Source organism: Diceros bicornis, chromosome X (assembly GCF_020826845.1).
Source record: "Diceros bicornis minor isolate mBicDic1 chromosome X, mDicBic1.mat.cur, whole genome shotgun sequence".
Classification (NCBI taxonomy): Eukaryota; Metazoa; Chordata; class Mammalia; order Perissodactyla; family Rhinocerotidae; genus Diceros; species Diceros bicornis.
The window spans coordinates 134525703-134541505 of NC_080781.1; the positions used below are offsets into that span (position 1 = coordinate 134525703).

Below are 15803 nucleotides of genomic sequence, written 5' to 3' on the forward strand. Positions count from 1 at the left end.
CTTTTTATGAAGCTAAACATCTTGTGTAGGACAGTAGAGACTGAGGTAAATAGTTTTTATGCCTGGAAATGGGCACACATGAGAGTTGGTATACCAGAGCTATGTCTTTACAACACTGAGTTTTAGGTCTTCCCTTTACACCATGTCTCAGATAGTCTCTTTGCATGCTGTTCTTCCTCTTCTGTCCCTTTCCCAGTAGTATTCTGCTATTACTAGTTACTTGAATTTGTTTGCTTAGTGATGTGGGTAATTGGGAGAGGGGAGTTTTCTGTTGTTATGCATAAGCCCCAGTCTTAGGTACTATGTCCCTTGGTCTCAGCAGTATGGCTTTCTCAAGTCTTTCACCTCTCCCTTTGTGTAGTTCTGGGCCCAGAGCATATTTCTGCCCTTCCCCCAGGAGTAGTTTTTTTCCTGTTTAATTCTCCAAACTGCAATGAGTTTCCACAAGTGCTCTGGAAGTTACAGAGTTTTTAGTCCTTTCCTTGCCAGAGACAGGCACTTTTTTCCCTAGAGGAGATAGGGGAAACGCATTGGGTAGAGATTCTTATCCCTCCTGCATGGCTAATGTTCCACTCTCCAAGGTCTATATCTCAATGGTCCATTCTTAGGACTCTTTCTGATCTTTTCTATAAGCAACCAGTAGGGTTCATGGAGAAACAGCCTATAAGAGTGCAGAATCCCCCAGTTTCTGAGGCCCTCAGAGGCTTCACACTGTCCTTCCAGTCCACATTCTGCCTTCACCAATTCATCAATATTTCTAGCTGAACTCTTATTGGTTTTTGAAAAGCTTACCCCAGATAAGTGAGTGCTCACAATCTCCTCTCCTCCTGCAGGGACTGTATCTCCTCAGATTTTGAGCAAGTTTGCTGCTCTGCCACCTCAGCTCTCCAATGCATTAGGAAAAAAATCCATGAAAATTTGAAGTTAGTCTGGGGATTTTTTTTGGTCTAAACTAGAGGAATTACGTTTCTTCTAGCTTATTGTATCCCAGAGTGGAAGCTATCTCCTGGCTGATGAATTTTTAGATTTCCTTGAACCCAGACTGCTCAGCCCCTCAGACCTCTTGTAGTTCCTCATACATTGGAGTGTGCAAAACTCTTCTTTCTTGTGACTGTTGTTCTCAAAATGTTCTGCTGTGTTTTGCAGTAAGTACATGTTGGCTATTTGGGGGTACTCCTATTTTCAGGTATTTCAGATGTCCCTATTTATTTCTTCTGCTGCTTCTCAGTGGTTTCTGATACTATACTGTCTTGTAGCTATTAGTGGATTATCTCCACCTGGTCATATTTTGAGTTTCATTGGGTTCTCTTTTCACCTAGTTTTGTTGTAGATATTGTTTATGGGTCTTTGTTTTACTATTCTAGCACTCTGTCTGTTTTAAGTGGGTGATTTAGGGAGATCCAAAAACTATGATGCCACTGCTGCCATTTTCTTCCTAAAATCATGCCTTCCTTTTTTGAAAGATATTTTTGCTAGGCATAACGTTCTAGTTTGACAGTCATTTTCTTTGTTTTTTCGTTAATGCAGTTTCAGATTTCAATAAATATCTTGAGGTGAAAACTGGCAGAATATTGGGCTGTTTCCAGCCCTTCTTCTCACCAGAATCCTGGCTGTTCATGCCTCTAATATTTTTCTCTCCATCTCCAAGAGACTATGCATAGCTCTCCTGGTTTCTCTGCTCTTAGTAGAGGCCCTCACTCATATCCCCACTCATTTGTTTCACGCCCAGAATCAGCAAATGTTCTGAGGAAAAAAATGGCTGCAGAGTGTCATCGCCTCTCTTTATCAAAGTACTGGCTGCCTTATCATTGTCCTAATGCCTTCAAATGAATGTTTTAAAATTTTATCTGGCTTTCCTAGTTATTCTCAGTGGGAGTATTAGTCTGCTACAAGCTACTTCGTTACATTCATAATCAGAAGTCCACCTACACACTAAGTATTTGCAAACTAAATCTCTTCTTCATGAACTGCAGAAATTGGTGGAGAGACATTTTAAGAGATTCCTTTTCAGATAGATTCATCACTGCTCTTCAAGAAGACTCTCAAAGTTGAACAAATATTGCCAAGACTGAGGGAGACTGTTACATTATTTCATCATTTCCCTAACCTCTGTTTTAGTGTGGAAAAGGTAAGGAATTATTTAAGTTAGTACTAGATTAATTAGGTTAGAAACTAGTTTTTCATAGACACTGCAAAGATAGGTATCAGTCATAACTTCTGCACTTTTAGGATCTGAATGAATTAGATGCTGCTAACTTTTGGTCATTATGAAGCTCACAGTAGTCCTGCTACTCAAAATCATTTCCTCTTGGTATGTTAATTGTTCTAGTAAAACACAATCCTCTGTTTACTTCTCAAGGACTTAGACATAGGCACTCACAATAAATCACAGGAGCAGTGTCCCTCTTTGGAGACAGCAAGCTCCATTATGAGGAATCTACCAGGGAAGAGAAATTCCCTTGACAGAATTTACTCTGCGAATTATCATGCTTTCTGCCACAGTGCCACAGATACCTTTGACTGTATATTCCACAGCTGTGCAGAAAGTTTCAAGAGAAGATTTGATTGTATCTTCTGCAAGGTCTTCATTCTGGCTCTCTGGAAAGGGTGATGATGCCACAGAAAAATACAAAACTGTCTTCTGTTCGTGGGCCCTGTATTGCCATGAAAGGAGTATTTGGATCTTAGCTGTACTATTCACCAGCTGCGTGATCCTGGGCCACTGACTTACCTGTGCGTAAATTTTCTCATTTCTAAAATCATCCTAACAATATTGGCTTCATAAGACTGTTGTGAATATTAACTGTAGTAATGGGGGAGAAAGTCATTTGTAAACTTCAAACTACAGCATTCCAATCAGGATTGGTGTGATCGCTGTTGTTTCATCCCCTTTTAGAGTTTCTGGAGTCCCAGAGCTGGAAGAGGTCTCATCCCACATTTCAACAAATGCAGTAATCTTATCAGGGTCCCAGACAGATGGCCTTTAGCTTCTGCATGCAGAGCTCTTTCAGAGATGGGCTAGGTTTTCGTTATGCTTGTTGGCCAGCCCATATGCCAAGTCCTGGGACATCTGGAACTTCTGATCTCCTATGGCTGAGGAGGGAAGAGCAATGAAGACTTCAGAAGCCCAGAGCTATGCTGTGTATTTAGTTTTGCGTAGCTTCTGATCTGGGAAACTTACAGCCTCCTGTTGGGATGTCTAATCAGCTCTAAAAATGGGTTTGCTTTAATATAGACCCCTTTCTCTAAACATGTGGAAATTCTTAACAGAAACCAAGTGCTAGTCCATCCCTCCAGGGTTTCTTTGGGTCTTTGGGATGGTTCTTCCTCTGAAAGGTCAAAATCACCTGTGATTCTGGTAAGAGCTGGAGGCACCTAGTGACCTAAGCAGTTACTCAACAGGATAGGGAAGAAGAAATACTTAAGAACCTGGAGGGACTGTTTAGCACTTTCAGATTAGCTAACTGGCGAATTTATGCTGACCTTTTTTTATATGCAAAAAATAATCATAGAATCTTAAAAAGTTAAGGGCCGGCCCCAGGGCTTAGCGGTTAAGTGCGCGTGCTCCGCTGCTGGCAGCCTGGGTTTGGATCCCGGGTGTGCACCGACGCACCGCTTCTCCGGCCATGCAGAGGCCGCGTCCCACATACAGCAACTAGAAGGATGTGCAGCTATGACATACAACTATCTACTGGGGCTTTAAGGGGAAAAAAATAAATAAATAAAATCTTAAAAGAATCGTAAAAAGTTATTTAATCTTATTATATGAGGTTGTACACGAGTATTGTTTAGTTTACATTACTTGTTTTCCTCTGAGATTATCAAGTGATATCTTCTTAACATTAGGCCTACATAAAATTAGCATAAGCCTTTGTTCTCTGCAAAAGGGCTACAGCAAATGATCTCAAGAGGTCTTCTCTGGCTCTAAGATAGGTCTACAATTCTTAGATTCCTTCCTGTAATCCTTAGAATGACTTGGACTCCTTTCCAGTCTATTTGGGATGGGCTTCTCCTACAGCCTGGAGGCAGAGCAGTAGTCTGCATAGTCTGTCCCCTTCTCTTTCGTCTGAGACTCTCTGACGACTGGTAGAACTCTTGTTTATAGTTGCAGTTATAGTCTAATATTGGAATTCTCCACAGACTGCTGCTTGGAGAAGTTCAACCTCTTAGAGACAGTTGCAATAAAGGAATTCTATCAAAAAGAATTTGCTGAATTGTGATTGCAAACAAAATAGCTTTGTGGGGACAGAATGTACTCCTGACAACGGAGCCTTATGTTTGTTTTCCAGTCTCTCCTCCCAGTGCTTCACTTCTAATCTCTCTGCAGAAAGAAACATTTCAACAGAGAACCAAGTCAAAATTAAGACAAGTTATCTTCTCAAAGTCCTGAACTCCCATCCCTATCTCAGAAGGAACTTCTCTGTTCACAGAAGCTAAAGCCAGTCCGAATTCCAATTCCTTTCCAAGAGTAATACTGTTTGGATGTTGGATGCACACCTTTCCAAGCGTTGTGGTCTCCAAATGTAAGTTCAGTAACATAAACGTCTTTCTGCAGCCTGAAAGAACTTTATATCTTTGTGTTATCAAATAATGTGATAACATCTCATATTTTGTTGGTAATATATAGAATGTTAACCATCATAAGGGGATTTTGGAATTATGGTTAAATTGTTTTATCTGGGATATATATGACTCCTTCATTCTGGGGAAAACAAAGTTCTTTGTATACAGCATGTGTTCTCATATAATATTCAGGGTGAGATACTTGGGAGAGAGTAGGAGCATCATTAGTTCTCATTCTGTAGGTGGAAACAATAAAGCATGGTGAGGCAAATATATTTGCCAAGGCATTGATTTTCAACTCCATTTTGGGGGACATTCCAGGGTGTCTCATAAGACCTCGAAATGCCTCACAAAATTTCTCTAAAATTCTCAAAGCCAAATTCATCTTAATTGACTTTATTTTTTTTTTCAAGTTACAGCATTTTGAGGTAGAGTCAGCGAGTTTTACAAAAATAATACAAAAAATATATAAACAAGTAGAACCAATGAAATGTCAAAACTCCAAAAACCTCTGGGAAGCAGTGGACTAGTCAGTACCAGAACAAGCAATAAAATTATCCAGGTCATGTGCTGAGTGGTATAAACTATTGACTCATCCTCCATGGATCTGTATTTCCAAAGGCAATGTTTTGTGTGATGGCACATCTGAAGATACTTCTCTTCTGAGCAGGCTTTTTACAGCACTTGGAAATGGTCCTAATGGCCTTTGGGGGTGCGCTGATTTTTTTCACTGCTCGAGAGGTAAGAAAATATATATTGATGCACTTGAACAGTGAGAAACTTAGTTTGGCTGGCGCACAGGCTCATAATGGAAGAATTATGTCAAATATGTTTAGAAAGTTAGGCTGCGACCACATCTTTGAGGACCTTGAGTACTATACTGAGGGGTTTCAAACTTTTTTGATAGGCAGTTTGGAGGCATTGAAGGTTTTTGAACAGGTTTTGGAGGAGAAATATGAAATAGCCAGAGTTAGACTCTAAGAATATTAATATGGCTAGAATGTGTAGCTTTGGCCAAACTGGGACAATTGACGACAGAGAGATCAGTCAGAAACTTGCAGCAGTCTAAATGAAAGGTGTAATGGAAGTTGTCCAACTTTATTGTGAGCTCTGTTATTGTGCTGGTATAAAAGCAGGTGAGGTGTTACCTCCTGAATTCCACAGACTTTCTAGTTGTGCTGGCTGGGATTTCTCCTGGCTCAACTTAAAAAAAAAAGATCATTTGCCTTGCCTTTTATAAAAGGAATTTGTTTAGAATGGGCTTCTCAAGCTGTGTATAATACTCTTGGCATCATGAAGTCTGTGTGGTTCCATGAAGCTCCAAGTCCAGTTTGATTATCTCCAGTTTATTGCACTGAAAGAGAGGACATCACCTCACACAGACCAAGTCTGAGGTATTTAACCCACATGTGCTTTCAGACTTGTTATGCGTGAGCCTGAGCAATGGGGCCTCATTTCATTCTGATGTTATAGGAAATGGAGGAATTTCCCTGTGCTCAGTTTGACAACCACTATTTGGCTTATATGTGAAGGGGAAAATATAAGCACTGTGCGATTTTGACCTGAGTTTTTCTGTCCCTAAAAGCTTTTTTTTCCAAGGACACTGGTTAGTGGCTTGGGACACCCAGCAAATACTTAAAGGATTAATTTGTTTTAATGAAAAAAGTTATTTTTCCATACCTTTCATTATATGAACTTTTAGCAACGGAGATTTCTTCCTTTACCTACTTCTTATGATAGACAAATTCCATCATCTCCCTACTAAGTAAAAGAAATAATGCTGAAAAATGGTAGAATAGTTTTAAAGTTATGGGAGTACCATAGCATCCACAGGAACCTTGAGTAAATACCATAAACCTTGTCCCTTTTGGTTAATTTGTAAGCCCTTGGGAGTGAGATGGGGTGTATTCCTTCACTGTGAAACAAAGGAAGCCTATTGCATCACAGGTAAGTTTGAATATTGATGCCATATTGTCTTCGTTGCTGCCATGTCCTTACACAGATAGTTCATCTGGTCCCCACTGTTCCACTTATTGTGTGGATTTGTATATTTTTACTTCAAAGAATACCTGTTTGAACCATTTAATTTCTATTTTGACCTGCTTTCATCACTGCCTATGACTACCCAATCCACTAGATGGCATTCTTACCCATGAGACTACCACAGCTGTGTACACTACAAGTGGCCAAGCAGTGGGCTGGGTTGTGCTTTCCTGTGAGGATGAAATGCTTCTGGGTTGCTGGTATCCTTGTCCCTCTACTCCTAAGTCAGGCACAAAGATGCTGTTTCACACCTGCCTGCCTTTCAAAGTCTCATAAATAATAATTGGCGCTATGGTAGGCACAGAGGCAAGATTTGAGCTAAACCACAGCTCCAGCCCTATAGGAGATCACAGTCTAGTGGCAGGAGGCATATGGCATAAGAGCTAGAGTAGAGGGCCATAGCAGGGGAGAGAATGCTTCTGACTGGAGGTTCTGAAGGCCCAGAGGTCCATGACCCTGATTTGTGGGGCTGTTAGCATAGGTTGAGGGGTTTCCTGGCATGCAGTGGAATGGAGAGACTAGCATCATTGCATAATTTCACTGGTAGCGCCCCCAAGTTCAGCCCCAGAGGCCAGGGGAGGAAAACAGTAGTCATGAATGCTTCCTCCTATCCCAGAACTGACTGGGCTCTCCCACAGTCTCAGAGACAAAAGATCAAATGTATCCCCACTGTTCCAGAACCAGTGAATGGAAATATATATAGCTCTCTCATTTGGTTTTATTTATCTTTTTTTGTTTTTGCTGGGTAAGATTTGCTCTGAGGAAACATCTGTTGCCAATCTTCCTTTTTTTTCCCCCTCCCCAAAACCCTAGTACATAGTTGTATATTCTAGTTGTAAGTCCTTCTAGCTCTTCTATGTGAGCCATTGCCACAGCATGGCTGCTGACAGAGAAGTGGTGTGGTTCTGCGACTAGGAACCGAACCTGGGCCGCCAAAGCAGTGAGAGCGCCAAACTTGAACCACTAGGCCATCAGGGCTGGCTCTATCTTTTTTTTAATGGGAAATCACATCCACAAAAATAACCATCACCCATGTCCCTACCAACAAGAATTAATCATTCTTAGTATCTTGATATATTAGTTTCCAAAGTTTTCTATGTTTATACTTTTTAAAAATTGCACAGACAGCCTAGTAATATATTGCCCCTTTTCTCATTTGTTTTAATCTGTGTTCTTCCTATTCATACAGGACCAATTTTTTGATTCAGTTATGGGATGCCAACATGCTCAGACATAAATGCCTCACAGCATAACGGCAGCAGAGAGAATTGTTATGTTGTTCTACCTTTTCTCTCCCCTTGCTTCTAAAGTGAAAACTTACATTTTTTTTGGAGTTTAAAATTACATTGTAGAAAAAGTGTAAAATGCAGAAAGATGAAAATAAATAAATCATTTGTGGCCCTACCACTTGGAGAGAACCATAGTTGATGTTCATTTTGGTGTATTTGTTTCAGTCTTTTTTCTACATAGTTTTTTTTTTAAATTAGCTTTGTGTTGTATTTAATATTTTATCATCTGCCTTTTCACTGAATTTTTTATGTACTTAAATATTCTTCTACCTCATGGTTTTTAGTAGTTTCCCAGTATTCCATCATATAGCTATAGCTATATCATACTTGATAATTACTATTGCTATACATTTAGTTGGTCTCCTTTTTTTGCTATTATACTAATGTATGTTCTTGTACATAAATCTTTACGTGAATGCGTGATTATCAGAATAAATTTCTAAAAGTGGAAATTTTGAGTTAAAGAGTATGAACATTAAAAGGCACTCTTTTATTGGATTTTTCTTTAGCAAAGTAGTGCATGTTTATTACAGATCATGTAGAAAACACAAGTATACAAAATGGAGAATGTAAAAGGACGTAAAAGTCACCCATATTCTTACCACTCAGAGGTAATCACTATTAACACTTTATTATAACCATTCTGTCTTCTTTTCTCTATATTCTTCATACTCTTTCATAAGCTTTTTACTTAATATATTCTGAACATTCTTTTAAGTTCATTATTCTTCTACACCTTCAGTGGTTACATAGCATTTCATTGTATGAAAGTACCACAAATTACTTGACCAACTTGCTACTGTTGGACAATTAGGTTATTTCTGTTTTTCCCTGTGTAAACAATGTAGAGATGAGTATTTTGTGGCTAAGTCTTTGCAAAAACCCTTGATTGCTTCCTTTGAATAAATTCCTAGATGTGCAGTTGTCGGTTCCACAAATATGCACATTTTAAGGCTTTTGATGGGTATTGCTAAATTGCCCTATAATAATTCTCATGTTAGAGGCAGAGTAATGGGCATGCCCTTTTTTCCTGAGTTCTTGATATCACTGAGGTGTTTTTTTGCTAATTTGACTGTAAAGAATTAGTATCTTATTTTAAAATTTACATTTATTTGATTACTAGTGAAGCTGAACTTTTTTTCCTTTTCTTTACTCTTTTGCCCAATTTTCTGTTCTGGTATAGATATTTTTCTTATTTTTAAGAGATTTTTAAAATATTATTTGTCATTCATGCAGGTTTTCTCCTTTAGCTAATGGTTGTGATGAACTATATGTCTAGATTTCCTAATATTAAATTTCACTCCTGGAATAATCCCTCTTTGCTTGTGGTTTAATATTCTTTTTGTCTTACTGGGTTTTATTTGCTGGTATTTCATTTAGGATTTTTGCATCTATATTTGTAACTGACATTAGTCTTCAGTTTTCTTTCTCTGAGTGTTTGTGTGTGTATTCATCAGGTTTTGGGGACAGGATAACTTTAGTTTTGTAAAGTGAATGGGGCTTATTTCCTTCTTTTCCTTTATGCTGAGAACTACTTTTAGAGCATGGAAATTTTCTGTCCCTTGTAAATTAGAAAGAACTTGCTCATAAAACTACCCAGGCACTATAATAGTCATTGGAGGAAATGTTTTTTAACAGCGTGGTTTTTTCCCATGTTTTTTACTTTTGTGATTCCAGTTTTCTAAGTTTCCTAGAAAATCATCCATTTTATTGGGATTTTCAAATTCATTAGCATTTTTCAAGCTTTATTGAAATATAATACACATACTATACAATTCATCCATTTAAAGTGGTTTCTAGTATATTCACAGAGCTGTACAACCATCACCACAATCACAGCAATAAATTTTAGAACATTTTCAAAACCCCCAAAGAAACCCCAATAGGCATTAGCAGTCACTCGCCATTTCCCCTTAATTTCCCCCAGCCCTAGACAACCACTAATATACTTTGTCTTCGTAAATTTCCCTACTCTGGACCTTTCATATAAATGGAATCATACAACATGTAGTCTTTTATGTCTAGCTTCTCTCACTTAGCATAATGTTTCCAAGGTTCATCCATGTTGTAATATGTACTAGTACTTCATTCTCTCTTTAATTTTTTTAATTAATAGCCTTTTTATTTTTTAGAGCAGTTTTAGATTTACAAAAAATTCAGCAGATGGTACAGAGTTCTCATATACTCCCCTTTCCCCAGTCACCATAGTTTTTCCCACTAACATCTGGCATTGGTGTGGTACATTTGTTACAATTGATGAACCAATATTGATACATTATTATTAACTAAAGTTCATAGTTTACATTAGAGTTCACTCTTTGTGTTGTCCAGCTCTATGGATTTTGACAAAAGCGTAATGTCATGTACTCACCATTACAGCATCATATAGAATAGTTTTGATGAATAGTTGGAGCACAGGGGAATATTAGTGCAGTCCTTCCCTCTTCCTTGAGAACCTCTAGCAACCACTGATGTTCTTATTATTTCCTTGGTTTTAACTTTTCTAGAATGTCATGTAGTTGGAATCATACAGTATGTAGCCTTTTCAGATTGGCTTCTTTTACTTATTGATAGGCATTTAAGGTTCCTTTGTGTCTTCATGGTTTGATAGCTCATTTTTTTTAATTTAATTAATTAATTTTTTTATTGTGGTAACATTGGTTTATAACATTGTATAAATTTCTGGCATACATCATTATACTTCTATTTCTGCATTGATTACATCATGTTCACCACCCAAATACTGATTACAATCCATCACCACACACATGTGCCTAATCATTCCTTTCGCCCCACCCCCCACCCCGGTAACCATCAATCCAGTCTCTGTCTCTGTGTGTTTGTTGTTGTTTTTATCTTCTACATATGAGTGAGATCATATGGTATTTGATCTTCTCCCTCTGACTTATTTCACTTAGCATAATACCCTCAATGTCCATCCATGTTGTCACAAATGGCTGGATTTCATCATTTCCTATGGCTGAGTACTATGCCATAGTGTATATATACCACATCTTCTTCATCCATTCGTCCCTTTATGGACACTTAGGTTGCTTCCAAGTCTTGGCTATTGTGAATAATGCTGCAATGAACACAGGAGTGCATGTATCTTTACGCATTGGTGTTTTCATGTTCTTTGGATAAATACACAGCAGTGGAATAGCTGGATCGTGTGGTAGTTCTATCTTTAATTTTTTGAGGACTCTGCATACTGTTTTCCATAGTGGCTTCACCAGTTTGCACTCCCAACAGCAGTGTATGAGAGTTCCCTTCTCTCCACATCCTCTCCGACACTTGTTGTTTCCTGTCTTGTTAATTATAGCCATTCTGACAGGAGTGAGATGATATCTCATTGTAGTTTTGATTTGCATTTCCCTGATAGTTAATGATGTTGAACAGCTTTTCATGTGCCTGTTGGCCATCTGTATATCTTCTTTGGAGAAATGTCTGTTCAGGTCTTTTGCCCATTTTTTAATTGGGTTGTTAGTTTTTTTGTTGTTGAGATGTATGACTTCTTTATATATTTTGGAGATTAACCCTTTATCAGATATATGGTTTGCAAATATCTTCTCCCAATTGTTAGGTTGTCTTTTCGTTTTGTTGATGGTATCCTTCGCTGTGCAGAAGCTTTTCAGTTTGATGTAGTCCCCTTTGTTCACTTTTTCTATTGTTTCTCTTGCCCGGTCAGACATGGTGCTTGAAAATATGTTGCTGACACCGATGTTGAAGAGCGTAAGTTTTCTTCTAGAACTTTCATAGTTTCAGGTCTTACATTTAAGTATTTAATCCATTTTGAGTTAGTTTTTGTGTATGGTGTAAGATAATAATCTACTTTCATTTTTTGGCATGTGGCTGCCCAGTTTTCCCAACACCATTTGTTGAAGAGACTTTCCTTTCTCCATTGTATGTTCTTGGATCATTTGTCGAAAATTAGCTGTCCATAAGTGTGTGGGTTTATTTCTGGGCTCTCGATTCTGTTCTATTGATCCGTGTGTCTGTTTTTGTGCCAGTACCGTGCTGTTTTGGTTACTATAGCCTTTGTAGTATATTTTGGAATCAGGGAGTGTGATACCTGCAGCTTTGTTCTTTTTTCTCAGGATTCCTTTAGCTATTCGGGGTCTTTTGTTGTTCCGTATAAATTTTAGGATTCTTTGTTCTATTTCTGTGAAAAATGTAGCTGGAACTTTGATAGGGATTGCGTTGAATCTATAGATGGCTTTAGGAAGTATGGACATCTTAACTATGTTAATTCTTCTAATCTGAGAGCATGGAATATCTTTCCATTTCTTTGTGTCTTCTTCAATTTCTATCAGCAATGTTTTATAGTTTTCAGTGTACAGATCTTTCACCTCTTTGATTAAATTTATTCCTAGGTATTTTATTCTTTTTGTTGCAATTGTAAATGGGATTGTATTCTTAATTTCTCTTTCTGCTGCCTCGTTGTTAGTGTATAGAAATGCAACTGATTTTTGTATGTTGATTTTGTATCCTACAACTTTACCGTATTCATTTATTAATTCTAACAGTTTTCTGGTGGATTCCTTAGGGTTTTCTATACATAAAATCATGTCATTTGCAAATAGTGACAGTTTCACTTCTTCCTTTCCAATTTGGATCCCTTTTATTTCTTTTACTTTCCTGATTGCTCTGGCTAGGACTTTCAATACTATGTTAAACAGGAGTGATGAGAGTGGACATCCTTGTCTGATTCCTGTTCTTAGAGGGAGAGCTTTCAGTTTTTCACCATTGAGGATGATATTAGCTATGGGTTTGTCATATATGGCCTTTATTATGTTGAGGTACTTTCCTTCTATACCCATTTTATTCAGAGTTTTTATCATAAATGGATGCTGTATCTTGTCAAATGCTTTCTCTGCATCTATTGAGATGATCATGTGATTTTTATTCTTCATTTTTATTAATGTGGTGTATCACATTGATTGATTTGTGGATGTTGAACCATCCCTGCATCCCTGGAATAAATCCCACCTGATCATGGTGTATAATCTTTTTAATGTATTGTTGTATGTGATTTGCTAGTATTTGTTGAGGATCTTTGCATTGATGTTCATCGGTGATATTGGCCTGTAATTTTCTTTTTTGTGTGTTGCCCTTGTCTGGTTTTGGTATCAGGGTAATGTCAGCTTCATAGAATAAGTTAGGGAGCTTCCCCTCCTCTTGAATTTTTTGGAAGAGTTTGAAAAGGATAGGTATTAGTCTTCTTTGAATGTTTGGTAGAATTCACCAAGGAATCTGTCTGGTCCTGGACTTTTATTTTGGGGGAGGTTTTTCATTACTGTTTTGATCTCGTTACTGGTGATTGGTCTATTCAAATTCTCTATGTCTTCTTGATTCAGTTTCAAAAGGTTGTATGATTCTGAGAATTTGTCCATTTCTTCTAGATTATGCAATTTGTTGGCATATAGCTTTTTATATTATTCTCTTATAATCTTTTGTATTTCTGAGTTGTCAGTTGTAATTTCTCCTCTTTCATTTCTGATTTTACTTATTTGAGCCTTCTCTCTTTTTTTTCTTGGTGAGTGTAGCTAAAGGTTTGTCAATTTTGTTTTTCTTTTCAAAGAACCAGCTCTTGGTTTTATTAATTTTTCTTTTTCTTTTTTTTTTTTTGGTCTCTATTTCATTTATTTCTGCTCTGATTATTATTATTTCCCTTCTTCTACTGATTTTGGGCTTTATTTGTTCTTCTTTTTCCAGTTCCTTTAGGTGTGCTGTTAGATTGTTTATTTGATATTTTTCTTGTTTGTTGAGATAGGCCTGCATTGCTATAAACTTCCTTCTTAGAACCACTTTTGCTGTATCCCATAAATTCTGGCATGTCATATTCTCATTTTCATTTGTCTCCAGGTAGTTTTTGATTTCTCCTTTGATTTCTTCATTGACCCAATCGTTGTTCAGTAGTATTTTGTTTTATATCCACATATTTGTGGCTTTTCTGTTTTTCTTCCTACAGTTGATTTCTAATTTCATACCATTGTGGTCAGAAAAGATGCCTGGTATTATTTCAATCTTCTTAAATTTATGGAGACTTGTTTTGTGGCCTAATATGTGATGAATCCTGGAGAATGTTCCATGTGCATTTGAAAAGAATGTGCATTCTTCGGTTTTTGAATGGAAAGTTCTGTATATATCTACTAAGTCCATCTGTTCTAGGGTGTCATTTAAGGTCAATGTTTCCTTATTGATCTTCTGTTTGGATGATCTATTCAGTGGTGTAAGTGGAGTGTTAAAGTCCCCTACTATTATTGTGTTACTGTCTATTTCTCGTTTTATGTCTGTTAATAATTGCTTTAATTATTTAGGTGCTCCTATGTTGGGTGCATAGATATTTACAAGTGTTATAGCCTCTTGTTGGATTTTTCCCTTGAACAATCCCTTGTAGTGCTCTTCTTTGTCTCTTGTTACAGTTTTTGTTTTCAAGTCTATTTTGTCTGATATGAATATTGCTACCCCAGCTTTCTTTTCATTGCCATTTGCATGGAGTATCTTTTTCCATGCCTTCACTTTCAGTTTGTGAGTGTCTTTAGGTCTGAAGTGTGTCTCTTGTATGCAGCATATATATGGGTATTTTTTTTATCCAATCAGCCACCCTATGCCTTTTAATGGGAGAATTTAGTCCATTGACGTTTAAAGTAGCTATTTATAAGTATGTACTTAGTGCCAATTTTTAACTTTTTTTTTTCTCAGTGTTTTAGTAGTTCTTCTCTGTTCCTTTCTTCTTCGCTTGCACTCTTCCCTTGTGGTTTGATGGCTTTCTTTAGTATTATGTTTGGGTTCCTTTCTCTTGGTTTTTTGTGTATTTATTATAGGTTTCTGGTTTGTGATTACCATGGGGTTCATATACAGTAACCTACGTATATAGCAATCTATATTAAGTTGATGGTCTCTTTAGTTTGACCTCTATCTGAAAACTCTAATTTTTAACTCCTCTTCCCCACATTTTATGTTTTGGATATCATATCTAACCTCTTTTAGTGTGTTTGTGTCTGTTACCCTCTTATCATGGAAATAGATAATTTTTCCTATTTGTGGTCTTCTTATTCCCCCTTAGATAAGTCCCTTTAGCATTTCTTGTAGAACTGGTTTCTTGGTGAAAAACTCCTTCAATTTTTGCTTGTCTGAGAAATTTTTTGTCTCTCCTTCCATTTTGAATGATAACCTTGCCGAGTAGAGTATTCTTGGCTGTAGGTTTTTTCCTTTTAGCACTTTAAATATATCATGCCACTCTCTTCTAGAATGTAAGGTTTCTGCTGAGAAGTCAGCTGATAGCCTTATGGCATTTCCTTTATATGTAACTTGTTGTCTTTCTCTTGCACCTTTCACGATTCTCTCTTTGTCTTTAATTCTGGACATTTTGATTATGATGTGTTTGGGGTGGGCCTCTTTGGGTTTATCTTGTTTGGGGCTCTCTGTGCTTCCTGTACCTAGATGTCTGTTTCCTTCCTTAGGTTAGGGAAGTTTTCAGCTATTATTTCATCAAATAGATTCTCTGCTCCTTTGTCTCGCTCTTCTCCTTCTGGGACACCTATAACACGGATGTTAGTGCACTTGATGTTGTCCCAGAGATCCCTTAGATTGTCCTCACTCTTTTTAATTCTTTTTTCTTTTACCTGTTCAGCTTGGGTGATTTCTTCTAGTCTTTCATCTAGCTCACTGATCCATTCTTCGGTATCCTCTACTCTGCGTTTGAGTCCCACTAGTTAACTTTTCATTTCCAGTATTGTTTTCTTCATTTCTGATTGGTTCTTTTTTATATCTTCCATTTCTTTGTTGATGTTCTCACTGAGTTCATCCATTCTTCTCCCAAGATCAGTGAGCATCCTTAACACTCTTTGTTTGAACTCTCTGTTGGGTAGGTTGCTCATTTCTGTTTCATTTAGTTCCTTTTCT

The 15803-nt window shown here is 37.4% G+C and overlaps 1 long non-coding RNA gene across 1 annotated transcript in view; it reads left to right on the top strand.

The window, feature by feature from the left end:
• Nucleotides 1-4126: 4126 nt before the first annotated feature.
• Nucleotides 4127-15803, top strand: part of LOC131400159 (uncharacterized) — a 59295-nt gene continuing 47618 nt past the window's right edge. The window contains exon 1 of the long non-coding RNA XR_009217352.1: nt 4127-4523. This is a non-coding gene — a long non-coding RNA (uncharacterized LOC131400159). The remainder of the gene's footprint in view (nt 4524-15803) is intronic.